The following is a 21,299-nucleotide window of genomic DNA, read 5'->3' on the forward strand; positions in this document are numbered from 1 at the left end:
CCATAGAAGTACCAGGTAAGCCTTGGCTGACCAGAGAACTCTGCACACACGCAGAAAAACTCTGAGTAGCATGGCAGAAAGTAAAAGTCAAAGCAGACATCAGGACTGACTGAACACTAAAGGTGCTCCTCAACCAGACACAGATGCATTAGCAGAGGGCAGAAGCCATATGGAGCTGAAGGGTTTGAGCACAACCTGGACCCAAAACACTGGGCTAGGCAGATACAAGGTGACCTTTAGGATCCAGGCTAAAAATAAAAATAAAAAGCCCAGCGGACACATCAACAGCCATATACCATAGGGGATGTCGATTGTACAGTTTACTAACTTCAAGCAAATTATAAAATAACAACAAAAACCCAGAACCATAGATCAGGATTCATAGTTGCTATAACATATGATTTAAAACACTTGCCTTTCAATAAAAAGTATTAAAACGTATAACGTGCCAGGGAACTGTCACTCAGAAATAAAAGCAGTCAGAAGACACTGACTTTTAGTGGGCCAGATGTTGGATTTAGTAAAGATTTCAATGCAGTTATAAATATGTTCAAATAATAATAAGAAACTATGTTCAAAGAGTGAAAAAAAATGTAATGACAATGATTCAACAGATAGGATAACTCAATAGATAAAAAGGGAATTGCTGTATCCATTATTATTAAAACTTAAAATACCATTGATAGCATATATACTTTATTTACTTGATTACCTTACTGTTTTATAAACACAGTATTTATAAATGATCCCCTGAAACCAATTTTCAAATTATTGGTTTGTTTCAACCACAAATTTACTTGTCATGAAGACTTTCCAGTGCATACAATCCTTGTGGTTGAGGTAGGAAGGCAACATTCCAAAATTTCACTTGAAAATATACTTTCCAAGGAAGCAATTAAAATAACAAACACTCCTAACTTACAATGCTGCTAATGATATATTAAGAGTACATGTTGTTAATGGTAGAAATCCATTCTGAAATACAACCCAGGACACTAAGAATACATCTAATACAGACCCTAAAACGGAAGTAGGTACCTACTTTATAAATGAAACCAAGGTGCAAAGAGTGTATATAACTTGTTCAAGTTTGTATGAGGAATAGAAAAAAAATCAAAAGTAGAAATTGAATGTCCTGATTTCTAATAGATCCCGTACCTCTAAGGCTTTTATGAAATTTAGGATTTAGAATCTTTGTGATATGATAAACACATTTACATTGTAAGTTTAGGTTACCATTATGATTAGTATTATGATAAGAGTACAGACCTCAAGGTTTATTTTTTATGTTAACATTTGTTGATTTGTGACTAGTCCATGTTTTATGTGTGTTATCATATTTGGTAGTTTCATTGGGTATCTACCTCATTAATGAACAAGAAAACTAAGCTCAGAGATGTTAAATAATTTGTACAATGGTAGAAGTAATAGAAGAGTCAATAATATTGATCACAACTAATGATTTTGTGCATTAACTATGTATCGGGTATTCTTCTAAGTACTTTTTAACACATTTGATTCTACAACTAGCCTGTGAGGTATTGTCAATTTCCACATTCTACAAATGAGAAAATGAATGCACAGGAAGGTTGAATAACTTTCCTAAGGTTTCACAGCTAACCTTACACAGCTAGCGAGCAATGGCGGCAGGATTTGAACCCACACAGTATTTGAACCCAGCTGATATGGAGTCGGATTATATAGACATGCTCTTATCTACTATTCTCACATTATTAAACCAGACTTTTCAATCACTACATTGAAAGGCCTACCACACACACACCAGTGTTATTATAACACTTATTGCCTCTCTCGTGGACCATAAAAATCAGTCAATGGATTAAGTAGTTTGGGTAAAATTAATATGCTTTAACATTTCATGCAATGATAAAAGAGCTTGCTCTGAATTCTTCTAGTATCAGTGACTGTTGTACTTTTTTGAAACATCATCATTATTGACTTGTTTACACAGATGAGTCTGGGACTCTGTCCATCTGCAGTATGTCATGGCTCTGGGTCCTACCTATATTTGTTAGCCCAGTTACTGAAGCATCAGTCTGAAGTCGCTGTAGTAAGATAAAGGAAAAAAACATTTTTAGGGATGATTTGATTATTTACAAATGCATATTAAGCACAAGAAAAATGAGATCATATTGTAAGAAAATATCTTTCTATGGATGTAATAGTATTATTGAAGTGCATTCAAATCTAATTTTTAAAGTTAAAATATGAAAAGAAACATGAGTCATGGCAATATATAAATTTTTATTAACATATTTCAGATTATGTTTACCTAACATCTCCTTACCTCAAAACTTATTTTGGAGAATAAAAACAAATACTATTACCTAAAAGAAGAATGACTTATTGGTGATACATTTGATTTTGAACCAATAGAACAGTTTTCAAATGTACTTTCAAAGGCAGTTACTAATTTTGTGGATCCCAGTTTTTTATAACAGGTGTCAAATGGCCTTTTATTTAGTTTTTTTATTTATCTTTATTTTTATTTTTTATGTTTATTTCTTTTTGAGAGACAGAGGGGCTGGAGGAACAGTAGAGTGAGGGAGACAAAGGATCTGAAGTAGGCTCTGCATTGACAGCAGAAAGCCTGATGCGGGGCTTAAACTCACAAACCATGAGATCGCGAACTGAGCCAAAGTTGGGCTCTTAACCAACTGAGCCACCCAGGTGCCCCTCAAATGGTCTTTTGAAGTGTGATATTCTTCTCTATGATAACCTTTTCTTTCTAATCAGCATTTGTCCTAAGAATCCATATATCTTATTTTACTCTATTATATATATATTCTTATGTGTAGATTTATCTATAAATTATATAAAAACATATAATATATAAAATATATAAAATATATAAATCTATATATAAAATTGACTCAATTATGTATATATACATATAAAATTATTTTTCTCTCTTATTTGTATTTTTCCTCTCTTCAATTCTTCCTTCTTACCCAAGACTGCATTCCTCTTTCTAAGATTTTTATCACCCCTTAGTTGTTTAAACTTTTCAGAGAGCAACTGCCATCATCTAATCTATTACTGTTATGCCCAAGTTTGTAATATAGCCCCTAAAAAAAGACCAGAGACTACCAGGGAGACCTAGTCATGCATGCAAAAGCAAAGGGCTTTATTACCGGCTTAAGCTGGGGCTCACAGACTCCACCAACCCGCTGGCCACGTGGAGAGAGCGCCAACAAAGGCGGGGTAAGGCTTTTATGAGTTTGGGAAGGGGGAGTTACAGGAAATGACCGCGCTCCAATCCCTACCCCCCTATTAATACTGGCAGTTGTGGGAGCCAATCACAACATTTAGATTATTGACCAATCAGAGTGGGCCCAGAATCCTTACGTAGGGTGTGACTAGGCCCGCACGTGGGGCATGGAGTCTGGAGCAGCATGCTATGAGTGGAGAGAGAGTCACTCAGGAGAAATCATGGCTCCAAATCTGCAGATCACGGAACCCAGATTTATACCATATGTGCAATACAGAAACATCAGACTGAAAATATAATAGAAAAACTGGTCCTAAACTACTAAAACTCTTCATGCCTGGGGAGAAAAAAGTTTCATACAATTGAGAATAAGCAAGAAGGTAAATGATGAAATGGAATGTATAAATTAAGAAAAACATCATTAGGGCACCTGGGTGGCTCAGTTGGTTGAGCATCTGACTTCAGCTCAGGTCATGATCTCATGGTTCGTGGGTTTGAGCCCTGTGTTGGCTCTGTGCCTGGAGCCTGTTTGGATTCTGTATCTTCCTCTCTCTCTGACCCTCCCCTGTCATGCTGTCTCTTGTCTTTCTCTCTTTCAAAATCAAATAAAACATTTAAAAATTTTTTAAAAAAGGAAAGAAAGAAAAAGACATCATTTTAGACCAAGGTTGATTTGGAAAAAAAAAACAGAGAGAGAGAGTGAGAAAGAGAGAGAGAGAGAGAGAGAGAGAGAGAGAGAAATATCCAGGGTTTAAGAAAGATGTTTCCTCATCTAGAAAAGGCACGCCAAAGCCAGCAGGGTATTATAAATAGACCTACTCATAGATATAGGAAAAGATGCAATTTTCTTGAATCCAGGAAATATTTTGCTATTATCTCTTTCCTCAGTCTTCTCAGTTCTTGAAACTTTTATTGAAATACACTGATACTAATCCTATTTGTGTTTCAAGTTTTCCTTCATAAACTGTATTCTGGGTGATAGCCAATAGCCACAATTTTATCTTCTAATTGACTATTCCAATGTATTCAACCCTCTTTTTAAAAATGTTATTTACTTATTTATTTTTAGGTGATCTGTACATACAATGTAAAGCTTGAACCGATGACCTTGAGATAAAGAGTCACATGTCATGAGCAGGCTAAGGGGCAAAGCACAAGCTAGCCCCCTGCTGTCCCTGGTCGAATATGTATGATTTCCTCAGACACTCCTGGCTGCCCAAGAACAAAGGAAAGGGATTTAAGTGATTGCCACAGTGATGTGGGAAACTAAGGCAAATGAAAAACTAAATTCCCTTACTATCTATTGCCTATTACAAGTCCTTGAAACGGGCATAGTGACCTCCCTCTAGGAGCTCAACTGTCTCAGTGATGACACTTTCCTAGAGGCAAAAGAGAACGTTGGCTTGACATTATCCCAACCTTGAGGGTTGCAATGTCTACTTCCTTTATCTCACCTGCCCCAAGATATATGCTGGCAATCATACTCCAAGTGTATGCTCCCCCCCCCATATACGTATGAAGGGTCTCATGACTGGGGCTTTATTAAATGGTAATCAGTGACGTTTCTCTAGCAACAGCTACCCCCTTAATGTCCTAGAAACCTTGCTTCCAAAATACCTTAGAGACTTACTCTATCCCTGACCTCCTCCCAACCTTAGGGTATATAATGAGTCATCCATCACAACCCCATGCAGCTCTTCCCGCCCATGGGTCCTGTCCCGGTGCTTTAATAACATCACCTTTCTGCACCAAAAACGTCTTTAAGAATTCTTTCTTGGCTGTCAGCTCCAGACCACCCCACCAGCACCCCAAAACTTCATCATCATGCTCTTCCAACTGAGCCAGCCAGTTATTCCTATTTAGCTAACCTTTTAACTGCATTATTTAGTATATTTTTAATAATTGAATTACTATATATTTTTATTTTTTCCAATTCAAGAATAGAACAAAAGAAAAACATTTTAAGGTATGCAGAGACTAAAAAAGGTTTGCTGGTAAAGACTTTATTGAAATAACTACTAAGGGATGTACTTCAACAGAAAGAAATTAAATCCAAAGGAAGGCGGGACAAGAAACAATAGTGAGCAAAGGAATTAAGAAAATAAAAATAAATGGAAGCTAGGTAAGGGCAAGGAACTGTTTCACTAACAATGAGTCACTAGAACCAAGAAAAGTGCTAGATAGCACATAAGGTAGTGTAAATATTTGTTATTAAAATAATTTGTAATTAAAATAAGTATTGAACTACACACATAACTAAATTTTTAGTGTTTAAAAGCAAGGTGCAATCATAATAACACAAAAGATGAAAGGTTTGGAGGGAAGTTAAAGTACTCAGATTCCTATAATTTTAAATGACAGAAATATTGGTCATCTTTAGACTTTTTTGAAATATATGGTTGTGTGAACTAAGATATTTGAAATATTTAGAGAAAGCCCTTAAAATGAAGGAAATAGTATGTAAAACTGAAACCAGAAGAAGAAACAAAGGAGATGAGGAAATTCCATTAATTCAGAAATTTCAGAAAAAAAAGGGGGAAAAAGTCAATAAACAGATGAAAATAAAATTACTAAAAGTCTAGTCTAAAATATCAGTATTCATAATAAATAGAAAATTGTCAGTGTCGTCAATAATACTTCAATGAAAAAGAAAAGAAAAAAGAAAAAAGTGGGTCAGTGTATGGGTAAGGGGGAATGTTTTAGGAGGATTTCATGGATAAGTAGTTCTGATATTCCCAATTCTGTGTGTGTGTGTGTGTGTGTGTGTGTGTGTGTGTGTGAGAGAGAGAGAGAGAGAAAGACAGAGAGAGACAGGGACAGAGAGAGAGACAGAGAGATTCCCTTTTACCTAAAGAGATGTGGCTTCAAAAGAACACAAAGATTTATTAATCTTTGAAAAGATTAATGAAATAAATTTCTGGAAAGATGGATTAATGGAAAAAAAAGGGTAAGACCCAAAAAATATTACAAAGGAAAAAAGAATATAACTACAGATAGATAAAGCCATACTTTAAAATATAGGGAAATTCTATAACCAACTTCATGACAATAATTTCAAATTCTTGGATGAAAATATATCAATATCAATTGGGAAAAATCTCAATTTACTTCTGAGATTAGTATAAACCTGATATTTAAAACAAAATTAAACATTGGCTTTCCTTAGGTATAAAAATTCTAAATAAAATATTATCAAATTTAATTCAAAAATGTTAATTTAAAAATCATGAAAGTATGTTTTCCAAATAATGCAAGGATGATTCTAAATGAAATGATTTTTTCTAAGATAACTAGAAAATGATTTTTCTAAGCTACTACATGGATGAATTAAGAAAAATAGGAAAAATCTTCTGACCTTGTAGACGTTCATTATATAGAATTCAATAAAATTACTCATTTGTGGCTAAGAAACAAAAACATCTTAATCAACGAGGAACAGAAACACTTGGAGTAAACATTGCATTTAATGGTGAAACTTTAGAAGCATTCCCAATAAAGTCAGGAAGGATTCTTTGAGGTACTAATTAGACCAAAAAAAAAAAAAAAAGGTAAGAAAACTGGACTTAATGATGAAATAAAGGGGCATTTCCTTTTCTCAATAGGTCTGTGAATGGGCAGCCCACACTCAATTCATATACAGACTTTCTATTGATGGCAAGGGGATTAGTGTGAGGTTTAAGTACAAAGCAAGCAATTGAGATCTCCCCTTTGTTTAAATGATTTCCTATGAAAGATGTAGAAGAGGGGCAGGAGCTCTGTCATCCTGTTTGAGAGCTAAACCTGCAGGTTTAAAACCTTATGAACTCTTTGGGTGATCAAACTTGTTGCACTTATAAGTTAGGCAGGGTAACTAAATCCTAAACATAAAAGTTTTTCAATTTTAAAAGCTTTCTTATGGTCATTAAACATTTCAGACAAATACTCATTATGAACTAATTGGTAGCAAATGTTCATTTGAAAACTGAAGCTGGCTTTGAGTTATAGTGGTTGGGTTTTGAGACTTAAAAACCAAAATAATGAGAAAAATCGTGAGCATCTTTCCATGCTTAAAAATTTCAATTAGCAAAATCTCTTGTCTTTCAGATGCTAACTCTGAATAAAGTGAGCCTTCTAGTCCCAGAGTTAGGGAAGCCTCTCTAAATTTGTTATATCACAAAGACAATTGCTTCTGATGTATCTCCTCCTTTTTTCCCCAATGTCATTCTCTAGATCTACTGAGACATGTTTGTGAAATTCTCCTTAAGTTTTGAAATCCTGAGGATTAGAAACAGGCATTTTTTACAATGCCTACCCATTCTTAGGATTCTTTTACTTTTTCTTTTTCTATAGAAACCAAATTCATGGAGCATCATGGTATGGATTAATCTAAGTATCTGAGTAAATTTCTTCTTACCTACTAATACTAAATAACTCAGGCCTACTGGGGGTTTTTTTGTTTGTTTGTTTCATTGATTCTGTATTTGTTGTTCTTGCATAATAATGGTCTCACCTTATATCATGCGGGAGGGGTGAAGAAATACCAGGGCCAAAATTGTCTGATCTCTCACACACACACACACACACACACACACACACATTATTTTTTACCTATACAAGTTTTCCTATTTGCTACTTGCATACTTTTCTCCAAGCCTTTTTGCTGTGTACTCTAGGATCACTTCCTTTAAACTGTGGCTTAAACCACATCTTCATAAAAGGTGTCTTTTATTAGCTTTACTTAAGCTGAATACAACTCTATAGTCTACCACTTAAAATTTAATTTATAAATTCTGATTTTGAAATCATTGCTATATATGGTGATTGAATACATTTTACTTCTGTATGTTATACCCCAAGCTTAATGTATCAATTATGTTTTTTTCTTTCCCTCTTTTATTCTTTTCTTACCTTTTTTATTCCCTCCTTCCTTCCTCCTTTTATGGCCCTCCTTCTTTTCCTCCTTCAATACTGTCTTAAATCTAGAACTGCAGGTTCTCTAGAAACATATGCCAAACTATAACCTAATTTGCATTTGAGGATATATAAAACTGATTCAATTATGTATGAAAGTTGGACATAAATTATTCAGAGGCAACACAAGAAAAAGAAAAGAGTTTCTCACCGATCTAGTTAGTTTAGTTTTCATATGTATGTGTTTGTATCTAGGTGAGCAGTATAGCATACTGGTTAAATCACCGACTGATGCCACGTCATGAGTGTTCAGGGGCCAGCCCAGCGACTTCCTGGGTGACTCCAGCTTAGTCACATCACTTCTCATCCACTCAGGTTTTCTGTTTGCAAAATGAAAGTAGTCCTAGAACCATAGCATCCGCCTGAGAGTACTGTGTGAGGCTCCTGGGTGGCTCAGTCAGTTAAGCATCCAACTCAGCTCAGGTCATGATCTCACGGTTTGTGGGTTTGAGCCCCATATCAGGCTCTGTGCTGACAGCTCAGAGCCTGGAGTCTGCTTCAGATTCTGTGTCTCTTTCTCTCTCTGCCCCTCCCTACTTTATGCTCTGTCTCTCTCTGTCTCTCAAAAATGTTAAAAAAAAATTTAAAAAAAAAGAGTACCATGATGATTAAGCTTCAAAGCCCTTTGTCCACATACCCAAACTCAACAAAAACCCTGACTCAAAATGATCTTTCATGACTGATTTGCAAGCACTGAACTTAACTATCACGAGATCATTTGTGGTCCTTCCTTATCCTTCTCAGTGTAACTATATTTACATTATTATGCAGAAATATTAAGGTGCTTGATTCAGACCCTACAGGGGGATGCAACATTAAATTCAGTATATAAAACATACTACCACTCTAAACTCAGAGAAACTTACATTTGAAATATATCTCATTCCAAAAGTTTGGTTAAAGAACTGCATATTATTCGTTTTTCAACATTTCTGCCCTGATATAATATCCATTCAAATTATGAACTTATCCTTTGCGAACTGTATTTGATGTATGAGTTTGGAGTAAATGATTATTTCTATTTCTGAATGTATGCCACTCCAGAGGACCCTTCTTACATTCTCATCCATGACTTCTTCCTTCCCTTTCCTGTTCCCTTTATTTTATACTCCTCCTTTTGTCCTATATCAATTAGGACCTGCAATCAGAGAGGACTCACAAAAAACTTGACTAGGAGTTTTTATTTGTATGCTATGCTGAGAAATTGTAATTGGAAGAATAGAGTCAGTGGCTCCATATTGATAGTGTCTTAATAGCATCATGGGAAGAGCCACCTCCAACAGACTTCCAATGACCTCTCATTCATCTGAACTATATTATAGGCTCCCTTGTAGCTGCAAGAAAGGTCAGGAAACCTGGTTTCATTGTCTACAAATGTGAAAGCAGAGGCCACAAAGAATAAGGGAAATGGAATGGACATTAAGTTAGCCAACCTACAGCATCTATCACTCTGTCCAGGCCCACCTGGTAGTGGAACCAAGTTAGAAGATATTGGCATCATCAGTACTTTAAGATGAAGGAAATGTTTCAATTTCTTTATGTTTCCCTATCACAATGTGACCACATTAGTAGCTCTGGCTACCTCCATTGAATGAAGATTTGCATCATTTAACTACTCCCTCCAATCAAATCTCCAAGCTGTTAACCTTGTGACCTTTGTTACATCATCCTCCATGTACCAAGCTAATGCAGAGCTCTCTTCCATCATTAACACATGGATTTAAGCAATGTATATGAATGTCCATGATTCTGTGAGAGTATGTGGAGATGTTTACATTCGTGCATGAAGAATGAATAAGGCTGTGGATGTATGACTAAGCCTCTGATTGCTTGAATTCACTACTTCACGGAGTCTCAAACAGACAGAACATGTATTCTTACCAAGTAAAAATGAAATACAACATTCCTCATCTCCATAATCTCATCTTCTCCCTCTTTATAAGCTTTTCTCTGGGAAACTTCCATTTCTAACCAGTTATTCTTCTTTTCCTTCCCTGATCCTTCTTTGGTGTTGATGTCTCCTCAGCAACAAGTAAAAAACTTGTAAGACCAACCGCTGAGTTTAGAAATGCTGTGAATCCATAAAATATTTCCTCCAACTTTTTTCCTTAAACGAGAAATCCACAGTTTGTTAGCATATTACCAAACCCCACCATAGCTTTTCTATTCCACTTATTTTACAACTATTTCATCTATTCTTCCAACATGCCTACTTTAAAGACTAGTTGTTTTCATTGACTGACCACAAAAAGTCATAAATTTTATGCTAGAAGGTTACAGAACATTAAGAAACTATCAGCATATATAAACTATCTAATTTTCTTCACGTGATTATTTTTCCATGGTACTTTTCTGTGTTGGATTTAACTACTATTGTGTTGATCAATTATTTTTCTTTTCCCTGGGATGTTTTCCCCTTTCTTCTTTGTTATGCTAAATAGTTTGTCATGACAAATTCTCCCTTGTTACTTTGGTGTTTATTTTTCTTATCTGATCCTACTATCCCCATAGAAACACCATTATAGTATCTTTCTATAGCCATAATTAGCCATTCATTTTCACTCTTCATTCTTTATTTTATAACGAGTACAAAATCAATAATTTGACCTCTATTTTTTGCCCCTGTAGCTACAAACCACCATTCAAACATCTCTTCTAAGGAAAGTAAGTTAAAGCACCCTTTCAACATTACAATAAATTCTATTCATGAATATTCAGTAGTTACCATTATTTATCTTTCTTAGAAAGTTCCAACACCTCAGAATCATGAAAGCAAAAAGGACTCCCCTGAGGTTGCTGAAGCCATGTTCTTATCTCTGGAATTAAATTATCCTCGTGATTAATTCTCCATCTCTTAATAAAAAATAAAGAAACTCATTTTCAGTTCCTATTTTTGTCTTCAAATTCTAAGGCTCTGGAAGGATATGGCAGTGAGGAGTGTGATGTACTCCTACAGCTTTTGATGTTAGGATGTTGAAATTGGAAGACTGGACAATATGCACATGATTCTAACATAATACAAAAAGTCTTCTAGGTTTCCTAAAACTGAGTGCTACTAGTGATAACATCACTTCCTTTCTGTAAATAATATCAACAATAGCTGAAAGCTAGGTTATTTTATTAAGTCAATCAACCAAGACAATTGATTTATAGAAACTCATTGTTTTACTCATTTCAGACGAGATCAGGTGCGTTCAGGGTGGTATGGCCGTAGACTGTTTTACTCATTTCATTACAGGTTTACATTTTCCATCAGTTTTCCTCAGTTGATTGGTTTTGTCTCCTCTGATACCACCAATGGTAAACACTGCCATTGTACATAAAATGATGTTATACAGAGAGATTATGTTCTGCAGTCATCACATTGGGTAAAAATCTCAGGGATTTTTGCAAATCTGTTATAAGAAAACCACACTGAAGACTGCTTTTCTGTCTCTTAAATCCATCTCATCCTGCTTTCTTCCAATATTGAAAGGATGTCTACTTTTGTTTTGCTTTGTTTTAGCTAAGTATCTGATACATAGGTTACTTGCACTTTAAGGCCAAGGGCCATGATGTACAAAAATTATAAAAATAACTTATAACACTGGAATTCATTAGCATGGAGAGATTATCAATTTACAGAACTATGTAAAACCAAAATTTAATGGGAGATCAACAAAATCATTTATATCCCCTCCTGTTTATTACTAGACATCTGTACATATTTTTATGAACAAAATGTCAGGCAGAATAGCTTATACTATTTAAATAGTAAGAATTATATTACATTATTATTCTTACTATTATTATTTTGGCTGAGAGCATATAACCTAATTCAAGTAAGTTAAATGCATATATAGTATATTTTTACCCCATTTTTTTGAAACTGCCTATGCTAAAGACACCAATAGATTGTTTTCAGTTATTGGAACTCACCACTACAGTTGATAATGCTGACCACTTTCTCTTTCTATTAACTCTATCCTTCCTTGGTTTCTATGATATTTTTTTCTGATTCTTCTACTACATCTGTGTTAATACTTATACTGAGTCATTATGGCTTTCTTTACCTGAAATCAAGTCTTAAATACTGTTTCCTTGATTCTTTTCTCCTTTACTTCTCTTACTTGCTTTGTGTCAGTTACCATCTTGATTATCCTGATTCCCAGATGTATAATCTTTAACCTAAGCTTCTGACTCACATTTCTTATTGTTCACTTATATGTCCATAGGCATCTTAAAACCAAGCTCACAATTTTTTCTCAAACCTTCTTCTACAACATCCTTTTTTCTGTCAACAACTACATAGTTTTAGCTTCCTTTTATGTCACCAAACCCTATATAAAATTAGTCTCTTCATTCTGTCAATGCCACTTCTTGAATATTTCTAAAATCTGTTCCCTCTCCATGGCTACTGTAGTAGTTCAAGTCAACACTATTTCTTTCTTGGATTAGGACAAGAGATTCCTCACTGGTCTTCTGGTACTGATTCTGCTCTCAGAATGCTAGATGCAATAATGCCACCAGGATAATCTTTTGAAAATGTTTAATATGATACAATTGTCATGGATTGAATTGTGTTTCCCCAGAAATCATATGTGGAAGTTATAACCCTGAATACCTGAATTCATTTGTAAATAGGGTCACTGCAGATATGACTAGTTAAGATGAGGGCATAGTAGGGTAGGCTACTAATCCATTATGATTGGTGTTCTTATAAAAAGGAGAAATTTGGACAGAGACATGTATACGGAGAGAAAACCCGGCGGAACACGAAGGCAGGGATTGAGGTGACACATCCTCAATCAAGGAATGCCAAAAATTGCTAGCAAACCACCACAATCTAGGGAAAGCCTGGAGCAGATTGTTCCCACAGTCCCCAGAAGAAACCGACACGGCTAACACCATAACCCCAGATTTCTAGCCTACAAAACTCTCAGTTTATTTCTGTTGCTTACTCCAGCCAATTCATGGTACTTTGTAGGGCAGATCTGGCAAACTAATACCAACAATCATATAATGTTTCTGGACTTTAGATTTTTAAACTGTCCAATGGTACCCACTGTCAGTGGTATCAAACATAGATATCTTGTCATTATATATAATACCTAATATGATCTTGGCTGAAGTTACTCCTTTACTTTTGCTTCTCATTGCTTTTCTATTTACTACACTTCATTTCTCCCATTATGGCATGCTCTTGTGTATTTTTATGTATTATGGTTCCTCTGCCTTCTACTTTTCCACCATCATTCACTGTATATTCACTACACAATCATTCACTATACATCATTCACTACACATCAATGGCATCTCATTATTTGTGAATTACTTCAAGGCAGAATTAGATTTCCATCTTCACTGTTTCCTGGGATATTTCTCCACTATTCTTTTATGGTGTTTACCAGGACACTTTTCAACCTCTCTACCCACCCCTTCTTCCCCCACACATTGACTTCTTTAAAGAAAAGGCTTTGATGTATTCTTATGGTACAGTAGAAACTAAACAAATATTTTGAAGAGATACATGAGCCCAGATCTTCTTCAACCCTCTCTCTACTCATTAAGAGACCCTTTTCTCTTTCTCATCAGGGTGCCTAGATATGCAATGCATCCATTTTTAATTATTCTACTTTTTTGTATATTATTTTATTCCAGTCAGATGATATGTTTTCTTCAAAGTTGATATTTCTTTACAAGCTAAGGAAAGAATATATTATAAACATAGCCAGGATTCATAAGTTTTCAACTTATGCAGCAAATCATTAGATAAGAGAATCAAGTAAAATGGTTGTACTCTATCAAATGTCTTTCCAACTCAGACTTTTGGTTTAGAACCTAATACCAAACTCACTGCAGTGGGCCATACTTGGAGTTTAAAATAAAATTAAGTTGGACACCTGGGTGGCTCAGTTGGTTAAGCATCCAACTTCAGCTCAGGTTGTGATCTCGTGGTTCTTGGTTGGAGTCTTGTTTTGGGCTCTGTGCTTATAGCTTGGAGCCTTAGGCTCCTTGGGATTCTTTGCCTCCCTCTCTCTTGGCCCCTCCCTTGCTCACACTCTCTTTCTCAAAAATAAATAAACATTAAAAAATTTTAAAATAATATTCAATAACCACACAATATTCTTGGCTAGAAGCATACAGCTGTAGAAAAAATATTGTCAAATGGAAGGAAAAAGAGAGACAAATAATTATCAATACAACATTATGTTCAATACTTGTTGGCAAATATTTGCTTTAGTTAGTAGACAAAATAATAGACAGTTAATAGATAGTTAATAGACAGAATTCTGGATTGGATAATATTTTTCCTTAGAAAGAAACAATATAATTTCACTTGCTAATTTTTTATATTAAATATCTCAATTGATTATATTGGATTTTAACATTCTAGTCAGTGTTCACAGTTCAGTCTGGATCACAGAATTCCAAGTCAAAAAGGAGAACACAGTTATCTACTTAAAATCTTCGTTTTTAGATTTAATTGTAAAGTTCCAATAGGGATAATAAAATGTCCAAGTTTAGGTGGATGGAGAAAAACTAGAACTCAGATCTTCTGACTTCTTGTAAAGTGTTCTTTCTATTCTACTATATTGTGTTTATTGAAAGGAAAAGCCAATAACAAAAAAACTTAAGAATGAATACTCCATCCTTGTGTTACACAAAGGGTCCCAGTATACCAGAGACCATTTATTTTACATAAAAATGTAAGTCCCATATCATACTTCTCTGTAATCTAAAATTATATTATCCATAATAAAAGCAAACATGAAATTGAGAAGTTATGTTTTGGTTGATTCATGTCTCTTTAAAGGTTATTTAAAGTAGTTCAAATTATCATGCTTTCTTCCCAATTAAAGTTCATATAGAAAGTAGACACTGTGAAACCATATCACTGTCTGTCCTTGAATAAAACAGTCATTGTGGAATATAAACATGTGAACGACTCACTAAAATGTAATTAATGTATGAAAGTTCAGAGAGCTACATTACTGTGAGATCCAAAGATTGTTGCCATTTTCTGTTTTTCTGTTGCTTATAATCTCAAATGTGAATTCATTTACTCCTAATATTCGTTGAGGACAGGAACATTTGTATTGCCTACATCTGGAAGTTTACTTCACCTATAGGAAATGATCAATAAATATTTGTGTAGCTTAAAAGGTTAACACTAAGGACAACACATCAGATCCTTTTTAGATTCAGACAAAGAATAAATTACAAACACATTATTAAATAAAAGCTGTTGGCAATTAGTGGCAGAGACCACTCTGCCAGTGATTGTATACTTTGGCAATCTGGAGTAATAATGCATACCAATTATTATATGTGGTATATCAGTTCCAAGAAAGATGTGTTTTAATTTCCCCACTATAGTTCACGCTATGGCCTGCCAAATAACTCACCAAAGCTGAGTTTGCTTTTTGTTATCTGATTAAAATAATTCCCATATACAATTTAATAAATAATATTCAAAATAGTATTGTAGTTGAAGTTAGGACTCCTAGACTCTGGTTCCAACTCTGTCACCATCAAACTACATAAAAATAACCCTGTGTGACATAATCATTACAATTTGTTTCCAACTTCTGCCTAGATCTTTATTTCACAATGATTAATGATATATTGGTGAAACCTTTTGGCTTCCTAGGTTTTTAATGTAATACGTAGTCTTATTTTGGCCACTAAGTCTCATTTTTATATTACAAAATTTCATCCAATGCACTTTATTTTTTTAATGTTTTTTTCTTTGAGAGAGAAAGAGCTCAAGTGAGGAAGGGGTGTAGTGAGAGAGAGAGAGAGAGAGAGAGGATCCCAAGCAGGCTACGTGCTGAGAGTGCAGAGCCCCTTGTGGGGTTCAAACTCATGAAACTCTGAGATCAGGACTTGAGCTGAAATAGGACACTTATACTACTGTGCCACCCAGACACCCCTTACCCAATCCACTTTAAATGTCAACTTGCCTCTTCCATCCAAATAAAAATCTCTATTTGCCTTCCAGATTCAAGCCTAAACCACACTACAGAGGAAAGGAGCAAGATATGATCCTTTACTCTTTTCTTTTAAAAAAAAAAGTTTAATATTTATTAATTCATGAGAGAGAAAGCGTGGGCAGAGGAGGGGCAGAAGAGAGGGACACATATAATCTGAAGCAGGCTTCAGGCTCTGAGCTGTCGGCACAGAGCCTGACGTGGGGCTCAAACCCACAAACTTTGAGATTATGACCTGAGCTGAAGTCAGAGTCAGATGCTTAACTGACTGATCCACCTAGGAGTCCCTGATCCTTTGCTTTTTTACTCTTTCTAGATCTTTCATTCTGTTTCCAGCTCACTCTCCTGCCTCTAGATATCCCTTTATTCACTGGTATTCTGGGGAAGGAAAAGAATGCTAAAAACAAAAACAAAAACAAAAACCAAAAAAAAGAAAGAAAAAAGTCTTCTATCTTTACCTTCTTGGTGGGCATCCATAGCTGACTCCTATGACCAGGCACCCAAATTCACCCTCATTTTTGGGATATACTTGTGGATTTTTTAGAAGCCTCTACAGAAAAAGTCCATACAATTTACCCACTGATGTCCTTTCTGGGTGACTATATCTGTCATATTTTGCTAGGTCTTACAGTGTCAACAAACAATCCCATATCTAAGTGGCTTACAATAGTCATAGCTTCTATCTAAATTACTGCTGTCTGCTGGTTAACATCATTTTTTTGTTATTCTGGGACTCATAAGGAGGAAGCAGCCCTTATTTGGGATCTGTTGCTGCCATTATAGAACACAAGATGAGTCTTAAAGTTTTAGTTGATAAGTGTTGTATGCCATTTCTGTTCCCATTCCATTAGCAAAACGAGTCACATAGAGAAGCCTGGAATTGACAGGGCAGGAAGTATGATCCTCCCACATTTAGGAAAAGAAATGTGTTTAATAAAACAACCTTCTATAATTACCCCTTATACTCTGACCCCATCTATCTTCACTTCCAGGAAACACACTCCGTAGCCTCCAACTGTTGACTGAGGTAATTTCACACTGTCACGCCATGCTCTTGTCATGTCATGGCTCCAACATGGCTACCTCTCACTACATCTACTTACACCCTGATATCTGTTCACATCTACTTGGCTCCTGAATCTGTTCATGACATCTACTTGGCTCTGGAGTCATACATTATTTTCATGCCAAGTAATGGGAATGCATACTGTTTTTTTCGGATGCTCTCTCTTCTCACCTTATTATTAGCAGCTGCTTTACCCCAATTCACAGAGTTGAAATTGCCCAGGAATAATCAGGAACCAGGATATGTAATCTTTCTGCCCTCAAACTCCACTGTCAGTTTCTCCAAAATGCTTTCTTATAGTGATCTATTCTGGTACATCAGGAAGATGTACTCAGCAAACATGCAACTAGGGAATAAGATTCCTTTGTTGAGGAAACTCTCAGTTTACTATTAGGGATTCTCCTGAATCTTCTTGTGTAAGGGAGCAACCACTCCCTTTTCCTTAAAAAAGAGACTAGGTGGAAGGTTACCACATTTCCCAAAGCTAAACTCTCATGAAATACATAAATTCAATCTTCATTAAGCTCCAGTCTTCTGCTTATATAGGCTGAGAGTCATCTTCAGTATGAGAGTTGAAGGATCCCATTGGCCACCTCTTCTTTAGTCCTGGCAATAGTGTCTGGCATCTTCTTGAAATCCCTTAGAATATGGAGATTCCTAATACCTACTATCCATAACTTTGGGAATTTAGCTGAAATCCAGATAAAAACACATATACTCTTCAAATATCCTTTTTACATAACCATAGAAAAGTAAATTAATCTATATAGAACTTAAAGTTTCTCACGTGGGAAGGAGCACTGTTAACTGTAGAAACTCTAAGTAGTATAAAAACCAATGGGAAAAGTAGGTAGACACTTCATAGAAGGTAGGACACTCTGATCCTAGACTTATTTGCATGCCAGTAACTAAGGACAGAACATTTTTATAAAGCACAAAACATATTAAACCACTGAACTTTTGCCTTCATTATAGAATGGCATTTCTAACAAAATGAAACACGCTTCCAACTGCACCAATCAAACATGTGGGACCCTGTTAGGCCAATTTTAAAGCACTTCCAATTCTGTGAAAACCATAATGCTTATACTTCAGAATTTTCCATCCTCAACTACTCCGTTCACGTCATAAGAAGTCTACTCCATTTAAAATAAAGAAAGATTTTAAATTAAGTCACAAAAGATTCAGAGAATTCTAAATTCAGTCTAGTTCTTTGAAACCACAACTGATGAAAAAAAAAGTTCTTTTGCCAACTTTGGTTAGTGTTACATTCTTAATTTTATTTAAATGTAGGTATTTTGTAATTTCCATTTCCTTTCTTTAAAACAAAAAATCCTGTCTGAGGGGGATGATGGCCATAAAGCTTCAGAAATTAAACGCATCCTGTAGAAGGTAGTTTGTTACTAGCCTGGTTACTCTTTATGAAGAACTCAAGGCATATCTGATCTGAGGCTATCATCTATCAACAGATTGTGTGCATAACAAATAACTTTCAAAAGTTAACACCTTACACATTAGGAAGGCAATATGAAAGAAAAGAATCAAATTTGCATTAGAAATGCATATAAAAATGTTTAGTCTATTTCATGTACTGGTAATCTTATTTTAGGTTTTATAGGGGATTCTTTTCTCCTTTTGAAACAAAATACCATAGAGGTGCCTGGGTGGCTCAGTCGGTTAAGCATCCTGCTTCAGCTCAGGTCATGATCTCATGGTTCGTGAGTTTGAGCCGGACATCAGGCTCTGTGCTGACAGCTAGCTCAGAGCTTGGAGCCTGCTTCAGATTCTGTGTCTCCCTCTCTCTCTGACCCTCCCCTGCTCATGCTGTCTCTCTCTGTCTCTCAAAAATAATAAAAAACATTAAAAAACTTTAAAACAAAATACTATAGTAAACTCACCTCTCAGTAATTAAACATTTGTTAATTTGAACAAGCCTCTGTGGCACCTTCTATACCATGTGAAATTCTCTTTAAAGTATCAGTCAGTGTTCTAACTCATCCATGATAGTCTCTGAGATATACAGACTACTCCACAAGACTCAGTAGTTTCTCTTAAGGAATTATTAGGCAGAATTGATCCCTGTTAAGAAGTGATGCATAGTGTCACTTTTGTTACCATGCATGAAATATGGTCCCTTGACTAAGGGTATTAATTATCAGAAAATCTGATGCTGTTTCAATTGAAAAATTGGCAAACTATTAAAAGACAAGTTGAGGGGAGTCATTTAAGAAATTAAAAAGTAATTGCAAACAACATTGGATAATTGTTAATTTTCAGTTGTTTTGTATCAGTTAAATTTTTGTGCTCTTTTCCCTGTGTACATATCAGTTCTATTTTTCCCCAATAAAATGTTTATTTAAAAAAAGTAAAGTATCATGAGGTACCTGGGTGACTCAGTTGGTTAAGCATCCAACTTCAGCTTAGGTCATGATGTCACAATTTGTGAGCTCAAGTGCCACGTTGGGCTCTGTGCTGACAACTCAGAGCCTGGACCCTGCTTTGGATTCTGTGTCTCCCTCTCTCTGCTCCTCTCCCACTCATTCTCCATCTCTCTCTCAAAGATAAATACATGTTTTTTTAAAGTTAATTAACTTCCTCTACTTGCTGTCTGCATTTAATATTTAACAGTTAAAAAACTATAATAACAGGAGGAGGTACTGATCAAATTGACACAAGAGCTTCAGAAGATGAGAAGGCACTCAGACCACCAAAAGAGTCCTACATCCTCCTCATCGGCTTATACAGTTTCTCTGGGGGTAGGGGAGAGGAGTAATTGGTATAAAGACTCTGGTTGTCTTCTTTCCAGAAGTAACAAAAAATTATGTTGGTAGCTGCAAGGTGATAAAATTAAATAAATCAAATTAAAAGACCAAAATTAATGGATTTTTATCCTTTACTACCTTGAAAGAGAAAATGATTTCCTGGATAAAATAGAGAAGCAGCCTATGCAAGAAATGAAAGGGAAGAAGTTTTGAGAAAGCAAAAGAGGACTAAAACATATCAAGTACAATGGAAGAATATTATACAAATAGAAGAAGGAAAGGAGAAGGAAATCTGATCCACTGAAGAAATCCTCTGGAAGAGATGTATAATTTCTGGAAAGAGAGCAAAAAGCTCTACTTCTGTGAAAAGACAGAAGGGCTTTCTAGAATTAGGACACGTGAAGAACTTAGCTACTGATGTACAAAGGAGAACTAAAAGAATAGAGATAGACGTTTGTACAATCACATGGGTGATCATAGCTGTTTCCTCTTCTTGAAATGAAAACCATCACCTCCATTCGGAGTCTACTGACACTTGCCAATTTACTGGCCCAGCACCCTACTTGGAACAAAGATCAGCCAATTAATGTAGTTTGAAGATAAATAAATAAATGAATGAATCCTCTGGCTCATCATCAATTACTTATAACGCTGAATAGGGACAAATGACATAAACAGAAGAAATTTGGGAAACAGCTCTAGGAATGAGAGACAGAATTATAGACAGAAAAAAGATTGGAAAAATAATGGTTAGCTAAAGAGAGAGAGGTCCAGAACAGTATCCGGTTGCTATACCAGGGATTATTCTTCCAGACTGATGCAAACACATGGCTCCAGAAAATATTGTGCAGGATTATCTGGAAGTCTGCCAGGTTTAAAGTCAAAGTCTGAGGGAATAGAGAACATTGTTAGATAAAGCTATAAAATTGGATATAACGAAGGACATCCGCCATTACAATAAAACATGTTTTATATTTGGTACAGGCAAAAGAGTCCATAGGAAAATTACTAAAAAGATGGTCAAGAAGTCTACTATATATTCAAAGTCCAGAGCATTAACAACATTTAGAATATAATTCAAGATAGAAAACCATCAAGATTTATCATTTGAAAACATGATCATAACAATGAAAAGTTTTTCATAACAATGAAAAGTGTGTTCTAGTAAAGCCTTAGAAGATACAGATGAATTTGATATATTATGAAGATAAAGGCTTGTGTATAACTCTTCAAGTCTGCTTTTGATAGCATGAAAGGAAACATTTCAGTGAAATTAAGAGAAGAGAGAGAACAAGGTAAAGGAAAGAGAGAGAATG

General features: G+C 35.3%; 1 long non-coding RNA gene across 2 annotated transcripts; it reads right to left on the reverse strand.

The window, feature by feature from the left end:
• Positions 1 to 1,819: 1,819 nt before the first annotated feature.
• LOC115293164 lies at positions 1,820 to 19,632 on the reverse strand. 2 transcript variants are annotated; one of them, XR_003909397.1, is made up of 3 exons: positions 19,606 to 19,632; positions 10,064 to 10,289; positions 1,820 to 2,066 (listed from the first exon to the last, which is right to left on the reverse strand). It is a non-coding gene; the product is annotated as an uncharacterized LOC115293164 (long non-coding RNA). The 2 variants fall into 2 exon arrangements; XR_003909396.1 differs by lacking the exon at positions 19,606 to 19,632 and adding an exon at positions 11,352 to 11,482.
• Between the last annotated feature and the right edge of the window lie 1,667 nt (positions 19,633 to 21,299).

Source organism: Suricata suricatta, chromosome 6, assembly GCF_006229205.1.
Source record: "Suricata suricatta isolate VVHF042 chromosome 6, meerkat_22Aug2017_6uvM2_HiC, whole genome shotgun sequence".
NCBI classification, from domain to species: domain Eukaryota; kingdom Metazoa; phylum Chordata; class Mammalia; order Carnivora; family Herpestidae; genus Suricata; species Suricata suricatta.